The sequence below is a fragment of the Papaver somniferum genome, unplaced genomic scaffold (genome assembly GCF_003573695.1).
Source record: "Papaver somniferum cultivar HN1 unplaced genomic scaffold, ASM357369v1 unplaced-scaffold_118, whole genome shotgun sequence".
Taxonomy (NCBI): Eukaryota; Viridiplantae; Streptophyta; class Magnoliopsida; order Ranunculales; family Papaveraceae; genus Papaver; species Papaver somniferum.
In genome coordinates this window covers 15363134-15372299 of record NW_020620825.1, presented here as the reverse complement: position 1 = coordinate 15372299, position 9166 = coordinate 15363134, and the positions used below count along the sequence as shown (strand labels likewise).

The 9166-nt window shown below is 38.9% G+C and overlaps 1 pseudogene; it reads right to left on the bottom strand.

The window, feature by feature from the left end:
* Positions 1-322: 322 nt before the first annotated feature.
* Positions 323-8963, bottom strand: LOC113330676 (annotated as a pseudogene).
* Positions 8964-9166: the final 203 nt, after the last annotated feature.

Genomic DNA, 9166 nt, shown 5'->3' with positions numbered 1-9166 from the left:
GCAGTGGGGTTGGTCTAGATGAATGGGTTTGCACTCAGCTATGGTGAATCAAAAAGAACTTCTTCTTCCTTTTATCGATAATTTGTCAATTTTCATCACTGAGCAGTTTTGCTAAAATTTAACGTCGATTAGCAATTCAAGGTTCCAATGCACACCGTGGTAAACTGCTCTATCTTTTATGTATGCACTACCTCCTTTTCAAAAAGATACGGGGAGTAATTTTCTCTTTTTAACGATTGAAACCTTTTAAAAAATACTTTGCCGATTGAAACCTTTAAAAAAATACAAATGTTGTATAATTTTGTGGCCAACGCAAGGCACATCTACAAATGGGCTACTGACTGTAAGATACCTAATATACGCGAAAAGACTTTCAATTTCCATTGGTTACATTGGATGCTCAACCTAGATTTGTTCTAGAATTCAAGGAAAACAAGGGATCCTCTAAGCGGATATGATCATACATGATCCCCTGAAAAGGACCAGAGCTTCTAGATTGAGTTAAGAAAATAGTATTGTTTCCACGCACTAACATACTGCTTGATACATTTATATCGTACATCCAATACAATCCATGAATTCCATGTCTAGCCATGGCGTTATCCTTGCCGATTAATCCCGTCGTGAAATGAGGAGGAAATACATTCTCGTCGTTGAATCGAACCTTGATCTCGAAAAATAAGTGATAAGCAAATCAGAAGGATGCTAATTTTTAAGCATTAAGTCCTTTAAGTGTTCATGTTACGTTTTCACACCTGTAGTTCTGCATCTGTAGCTGATGCCAGGGCTAATCTTACTTTGTAGGTTCCGGGTTCATCCAACTTGTCCAGGGTAAATTTTATCTGCCATGTAGTTGCTTGAAATGTACCGTCTTCTTTAAACCTGCATCACCATACGAAACTGGTTATGAGCTCACATTAAAATATGACTGCGCGTTCACATGATAAATTTCGTGCAACCTGGTAAATTGTGCGAAAAACCAGTCCTTTGTGTAGTCACTTGTGCCAACCGTATAGATAAGATCGCTATCAGGATATAACTCTGTGTACCTTTCCCACAATCCATACTGCCTATACTTGTCGACCGAACTTGAACTGTTGCAACCGCACAACAAAACAAAGAAAGCGTGTACGTAATGGGTATCCAGTGAGTCGCTACGAGTTTTGAAGTGCAGGGTCACCAAGTGAGGGAAGAGACCCACTTACCAGTTGAGATGATTTTCAGCAAATAGTCTATTATTGAACTTTGGGTTTGGTTCAGGAATGTAAAACTCTTGCGCAGAACGATCCGGGATGCCAATCTCCCAAATTATAGAACCATCTCTTGAAGGTTCATATACAAGATCACCCAGATCGATATCAGATCCTACTTAAGTATAATGTACATGTTAAGTACCATAAAAGTTTATTTATGTCTAAAGAGTGAAATGAAAAGTATAAGATATTAGTAAAACCTGGCTCAATCATAAGGTTGCTGCTGTATCTGTAATCTCCAATAAAACCCGGGATCCATGCGAAAAGATTGTATTCTCCTGGTAGAATGTTGCTTGTACAAAAGGATCCTTCATCGTCGGCTATAGTCCAAAATTGGTAACCCTACACCGAAAAACCAAATTGCTATTCCAGTGTCAAACTAATTGCTATCCCGATGTAATCTTCTTGCTAATCCTTCTGTTTTTTCTCTCTGAGAAAGGGTGCATAAGAACTGTATGGATTGGTCATCTAACCTTGCCTTCTCTTTGCCATGAACCAATCTCCCCTGGAGGAGCTAATCCTATATAAGCAGAATCCGCCGCTGCATAGTCCTCTTCACTGAACCATAGGAATTAAAATGAAATCAATGTCAACAAAATTGTGAAACTGCTAGTCTAGTGGAAATGTAGAATGATAGGATCACCTAATCTGGACCAGTAATCGACCTCTAACAGTTCCACGTTGATCAGAACAAAGAAATTCATCCTAAGCTGGGAAGTCATATGGCCAATTTTGAACTTCACTCATCATCTGTAGATAAACTACTGCATATTAGATTAAGTTGCTGCAGAAACGACAATTGTGCTCCTATTTTGAGTTCCCAGTGACTTACCTGCACTTACTGTTTTAAAAGCAAATGCAAGAAAGTTACAGATTGATAAGCATACCTGTTGTTTTGCATCTTCCCAGTGTGCTGCATATAGTTCCTCGGCGTCTGAAATGGAGTTGAGGTATATAAGAACAGGGCCAAACACTTTTTTCCAACCTTCCCCATTTCGGAATTTTAAATCTACCTCTTCCCCAACATAGTGACGACTAACAAACATCTGAAATATTGCAAAGAAACTAAGATAATATCACCTAATTTAGTTTTAATTTACCTTGGAAAGGCAGGTTGGTCTTGCTTACGAAGTTACAATAAAAAGAAGCTACTTACAGAAAAAGAGTGAGAGGATGAGACTTACGGCAAGTGAGATGGGTCCAACATGAGAGGTCAGGTCTTGTTTGACAGGTCCAGCAGTACGAAACTCGTCGCTAGGAGTAATTATCCAGAACCCAATGGCAGGATCAGAGCTAATCCAACCATGGACCCTATTATGTTGATTCTCGCAAGAATACTGGTACTTGTCATCCACCTGAGAACTGCAGTGTCAAGCACTTCTAGCAACCATCTTCGTGAATCTATTTTGTCTAGTCTCGTCTTTGTTTCATTTCTTATAATGACACAGAGCTATTCTGCTTTTACTACTTCCTACTGTTTTTGTAATTGTCGACACTCCTACGAGGGAAAAAAATCAGCAGCAATCTCGCAACTCTTCTTGATTATTGGGGCGTCAGCAGCAGCTGATAATAGGGGTTTAACGGTCTATAGTCATTCGGGCAAATGCACTTTCTGTAGTGTATATATTAAGGAAAGTGGTAATACTTTCCAAGACCGTAGTGGTCAGTCTATGGAAAGTATTGTCCATATCAGTCACGAACTTGAGACTGATAAGGTAAGTGGTATATATTAGGAAAGGATTGTTTATGTAAGTCATGATTGTGAGACTTATAAGGAAAGTCTCAAATCAGTGTCTTAGGTAAGTTTTGAAAACCGTAATGTATAAATATCTATGAAAGTATCATGAATAAGATTAAGAAAGGAATTTACCAAAGTTTTAACATGGCATCACGAGCCAGTTGAAAACTGAAAAAAAAAAAAAATCGTTGAGAATGGGTGGAGATGGAGAATCAAGAAAAGACAAGAATATAGATTATGATACGCAAAAGAAGAATCCAGTATATCACCTAGGATTTGTGAATGGAAGAGGTGGTAGAGGACAAGGAACGGGCAATCAGGTTCGAGCACATAATCTAAATATATCAGAGACAAAGCAGTCAAATGGTCCATATTCCTCAGACGGCTCAGATTTGATGGGAGTAACCGCAACACAACTCAGACAGGTGCTTGAGTTTTTGAATGCAAAGAAAAATACGTCCCAACTTCAAGGTAAGCAAACTAAACCGAATTGGATTATTGACACGGGAGCTACAAATCATGTCACGTGTAGAAGAGATGACATGATTGATGTGAAAGATATTGTGGAGTGTACTGTTGGACTCCCAGATGGAAAATATGCACAATCTGAGAAAATAGGGACTATTATTCTGCAGGGCGGTTTGAGACTTAATAATGTGCTTTATGTGCCTCAAATAACTTGTAACCTAATTTCAGTCACACAACTTATTGATGAATTAATGTGTACGGTACAATGTACTAACAGTTTATGTCTTATACAGGACCGGTTGACGAGGAAGGTGATTGGAATGGGTGAACGACAAGGTGGACTGTATATTTTCTGTGGTGTGCCTCGAGTTGAAGTTATGGCAGTCAGTGGAGAATCATACGAGCTGTGGCATCGACGAATGGGACATCCATCAGAAAAAGTATTGCAAAGGTTGCCGGGTGTGAGTAGATTGAAGAAGCATAATGAAGTTTGTGATATTTGCCCAAGAGCGAAACAGCATAGGATAGCTTTACTAGTAGTCTAAGTAAATCCGTTGTATTTTTGAGTTGATTCATATAGATTATGGGTCCTTATAGGGCTACATCGTCTTGTGGAGCACAATATTTTTTAACAATAGTAGATGATTTTTCAAGAGGTGTGGGATTCATTTACTTCCAAATAAAACGGCAGTTGAACGAACGTTTCTTGATTTCATTGCTCTTGTGAAACGACAATTTGATAAAGATATCAAAGTTGTTAGAAGTGATAATGGTACCGAGTTTAATTCATTACGTGGATATTTTAAGACTAATGGGATAGTTTTTGAAACATCGTGTGTAGGCACTCCGCAACAAAATGGAAGAGTGGAGAGAAAGCATCAACATATATTGAATGTGGCAAGGGCTTTGAGATTTCAAGCCAACTTGCCAATACGGTTTGGGGAGAATGCGCATTGACAGCTGCGTATTTGATTAATCGTACTCCTACACCTATTCTGGAAAATAAAACGCCGTATGAAATATTGTTTGGAAAGCAACCTCCGTATAATCAGTTGAAAGTGTTTGGATGCCTGTGTTATGTGCATGATCAAAATAACAAAGGGGATAAATTTGCAAGTAGAGGAAGGCGGTGTGTTTCTTGGATATCCATTTGGTAAAAAGGCATGGAAAGTATATGACTTGGACAAAAGAAATTTAACTTGCTTTTTTTTTCTTTCAACGCTTTTGCGAAAAAAAAATCTTCTGTTCGTAGTTTAAGGACATTTTTCGGTCCTCTTCGTAGTTTAAGGACATTTTTCGGTCCTCTTCGTAGTTTAAGGAAATATTTCGGTCCTCTTCGTAGTTTAAGGACATTTCGGTCCCCTTCGTAGTTTAAGAACATTACGGTCCCATCTTCTTCGTAGTTTAAGGACATTTCGGTCCTTTTCGTAGTTTAAGGACATTACGGTCCCATCTTCGTAGTTTAAGGACGTTTCGGTCCCCTTCATAGTTTAAGGACATTTCGGTCCCAATAGTAGTTTTAGAACATACAGGTTCCATCATAGTTTAGGGACATTTCGGTCCCATCTTCGGAAGAATACTTCCTGTACTCTTGTTTTCTTGGTTTCTTCGATAGAATACTTTTTGTACTCTCGCGACAACTCATAGGATTTCAACCTATTATTGTTGTTCTTTTTCTCATCACCTCTTGGTGATTGTTTTCTTCTCTTTTTTTTTTTTCTTTCTTCACAACATGAATGTTGTTTCTTCTTCTCTCTTGTTCCAGTCACGCACTTCTTGCGAAACCTTCACACTTCTTTGTTCTTCAAGATTCTCTCACAATCCTGTCGTCTTTACAAAGTCTGCCACACTTTGTAGGATCTCTAAGTTTCTGCCACAAACTCTTCAACCACACTTCACTTCTTCCAACATGTTTAACAGCTTTCTGCAATACCTCTGACAGAACTGTCACACTTGCTTCTGTTACGCTTCTGTAACGATTCTTCTTTGTAACATCTCTTCTCTAACAATTCTGTAACTGTTACTGACTTTCAGTAACACCTCTGACAGAACTGTCACACTTGCTTCTGTTACGCTTCTGTAACGATTCTTCTTTGTAACATCTCTTCTCTAACAATTCTATACTGTTACTGACTTTCAATAACACTTCCTCACAAACCCTAAACATCACGTACTGTGATTTTTTTTTTTTTTTTTTCTTCTTACGACTTGAAAACTTTATACCAAAACATCTAACTTCTCTTCCTCTCCTCTCTCCCTCTCACCTTGCTCTGATACCATGTTAAGGATCGAGTAAGAGAGAGGAGAGCATAAACGCGCGGAAGCAATAGACTACATTGATAATAATTTGGTGTATCTTTCTCATTAGATATTCAATATATTTATACAATAACAAGACTTGGTTCTCAAGACACAAGACTTGGTTCTCAAGATATTCATATCCTAATATAACTCTAATAACTTAAAGTGCATATCTCCTAAATATAGACTCTCATATATATTATTTCCTAATGTCAAGAGATGTCCAGTTTTGTGAGAATAGTTTCCCATATAAGAATGCAACGTCTGTGGTGCAGCAGCCAACAGTTGCAACTCGCACCGAGAGTGATCAGCCTGGTCATTATATTGAGACCGAGGGGATTGGTGTATCAGCTGAGACTGCTCAGTTGAATCCAGCGTTTGACTGGAGCGATGATGAAGAGGTAACAGCAACAGCAACAGCAAGTGAGAGTGTGGCAGTACCAAGCGTAACAGCAACAGCAGGAGACGCTGTAGGCATAACAGCAACAGCAGGAGACGCTGTAGGCATACCTGATGCAACTGCGACAAACAGAGATGGTGAAATAGTTCAAGATATGACTGCGACGGAAGAAGAACGTGTAGCAGTCCAAGAGAGATCTGCTGAAGCAGTCAGTCCGGGTAATAGTGTTGCCGTAGAAGGTGATATGGGTAAAGGAAAGCGTATGAAAATTCCATCGAGTAGGCTTAAGGGTTTTGTGACGCACACCACTAGAGAAAATGGTCCATCTCATCTTCATACATCACAATCATCCTCCTCAGGTACGCCGTATCCTTTGACATATTATGTTAGTTGTGAAAAATTTTCTACACCATATAAGAAATTTCTTGCAGCTATAACTGCGAGTTCAGCACCTCGCCATTTTAAAGAAGCAATGAGACATCCAGGATGGCGGAAAGCAATGGAAGAAGAAATACGAGCACTAGAAGAACAAGATACCTGGGTTTTGCAAGAATTTCCGGAGGGCAAGAGAGCACTAGGAAGTAAATGGATATATACAGAGAAGTATGATGAAAATGGGAATTTGGTTCGCTTAAAAGCAAGATTGGTGATCTTTGGAAATCATCAGGTGGAAGGCTTAGACTACAAAGAGACCTTCGCACCGGTAGCAAAAATGACAACAGTGCGCACTTTTCTAGCTGTTGCAGCTGTTAAAAATTGGGAAGTACATCAGATGGATGTACACAATGCGTTTCTACATGGAGATTTGGAGGAAGAGGTGTATATGAAAATACCACCTGGATTTGCGAAAGGCAATCCTAATATGGTATGTAGAATGAAGAAATCATTGTATGGTTTGAAACAGGCTCCACGTTGTTGGTTTGCAAAACTATCAACAGCTTTGAAGAATTATGGTTTTCGGCAATCTTATTCAGACTATTCTCTCTTCACTATGATAAAAGGAAAGGTGCAACTTAATGTTTTGGTGTATGTGGATGATTTGATTGTTGCAGGAGATAATATAGTGGAGCTAAATAAATTTAAAACATACTTGGGACAGTGTTTCAAGATGAAAGATTTGGGAAAATTAAAATATTTTCTGGGCTTGGAGATAGCTCGCAGTAAACAAGGCATTTATGTTTGTCAGCGGAAATATGCCTTAGACATTATTATGGAGACGGGGTTATTAGGAGCAAAACCAGCAGAGTTTCCAATGGAAACCAATCATCGTTTGGCTTTAGCAACAGGGCCGTTGTTGAGTGATGCAGAAAGGTATCGACGATTGATCGGAAGATTGATTTATCTGGCTGTGACTAGACCGGATCTAGCTTATTCTGTGCATATTTTGTCACAGTTTATGCAGCATCCAAGACAAGAACATTGGGAAGCTGCACTTTGGGTAGTTAGATATTTGAAAAAGAATCCTGGGCAAGGAATTTTGTTGCGCTCTGATAGTAGTTTAAGTTTAAAAGGATGGTGTGATTCAGATTGGGCAAGCTGTCCTTTGACTAGACGATCGTTGACAGGATGGTTTGTGCTTCTTGGAGATTCACCAGTGTCTTGGAAGACTAAAAAGCAGTACACAGTTTCTCGGAGTTCAGCTGAAGCAGAATACAGAACTATGGCTGCAGCTACTTGTGAATTGAAGTGGTTGAAGCAATTACTAGGTGATTTGGGAATTCGTCATACACAGGGAATGAGTCTTCTTTGTGATAGTCAGTCGGCATTGTATATTGCTCAGAATCCCGTATTTCACGAAAGAACTAAACATATAGAAGTGGATTGTCATCTCATCATGGATGCGATAGTACAGAAAATTATTTCTCCCTCGTATACGCCCACGGGGTTACAGTTGGCGGATATCTTCACCAAAGCATTAGGCCGAGTTCAGTTTCAAGGTCTTTTGTCCAAGATGGGCATTTGTGACCTGCATGCTCCGTCTTGAGGGGGGGTATTAAGGAAAGTGGTAATACTTTCCAAGACCGTAGTGGTCAGTCTATGGAAAGTATTGTCCATATCAGTCACGAACTTGAGACTGATAAGGTAAGTGGTATATATTAGGAAAGGATTGTTTATGTAAGTCATGATTGTGAGACTTATAAGGAAAGTCTCAAATCAGTGTCTTAGGTAAGTTTTGAAAACCGTAATGTATAAATATCTATGAAAGTATCATGAATAAGATTAAGAAAGGAATTTACCAAAGTTTTAACAGTATAAGTGTACAACGTTGAACGTACCTCTCCTGTTAAGTTTGAATTGGTTGGATTTGTTAACAGAACTGCTTCCGGGTAAGATAAAGGTAGACCTGCTATGTGATCTTCAGGCATCGGCATCATCCTTTGTCTATCGTCAGATACAGCCATGTAATGAAATCTAGCCATGACAAATAATTCAACAATTTTCACTCTCCAGACAGTATATTTTCAACAGAAGCACATAGAAGTAAGCTTTATAGAATTGCAGACCTTAACTAATATGCAGAAGTTATATGTTAACATTATACTGTAAAGCCTCAAGTTTTCTTTCATATTCTACCAGCTGCATTCTGAATAAATGCAAATTTATGGCTGTGCAGAGATTCACATACATTTAAATTTGTCTAATGTCACATGGAGTAATTCATTAATCACCTGTTAAGTTAGTTTACTTACATATCTTTCCTAAGCTTGAAAACAGCTCTGGTTTGGGTGAGGTCAAAATCAGGCCATCCTTCCAAATGCTCGTAAACTGCATAGGTGTAAAAACCAGAGCAACCGCGTAGCATAATAAACCTGTCATTAGTCAAAATCGGCCACTTTAATCTCCTCTTTCAAGCAAAAAGAAAACAAACAAATGGGATTACATCGACTAATTTTTGTTAACCTTTTGTCTATATTTAAGGGGCAGACTTTGCCCTCAAGTGTCGGGTTCCATGTCGTGGTAAATGAAAGCTCTACCTGCTCCTCGTCTTCCTTAATGACGGTAAAA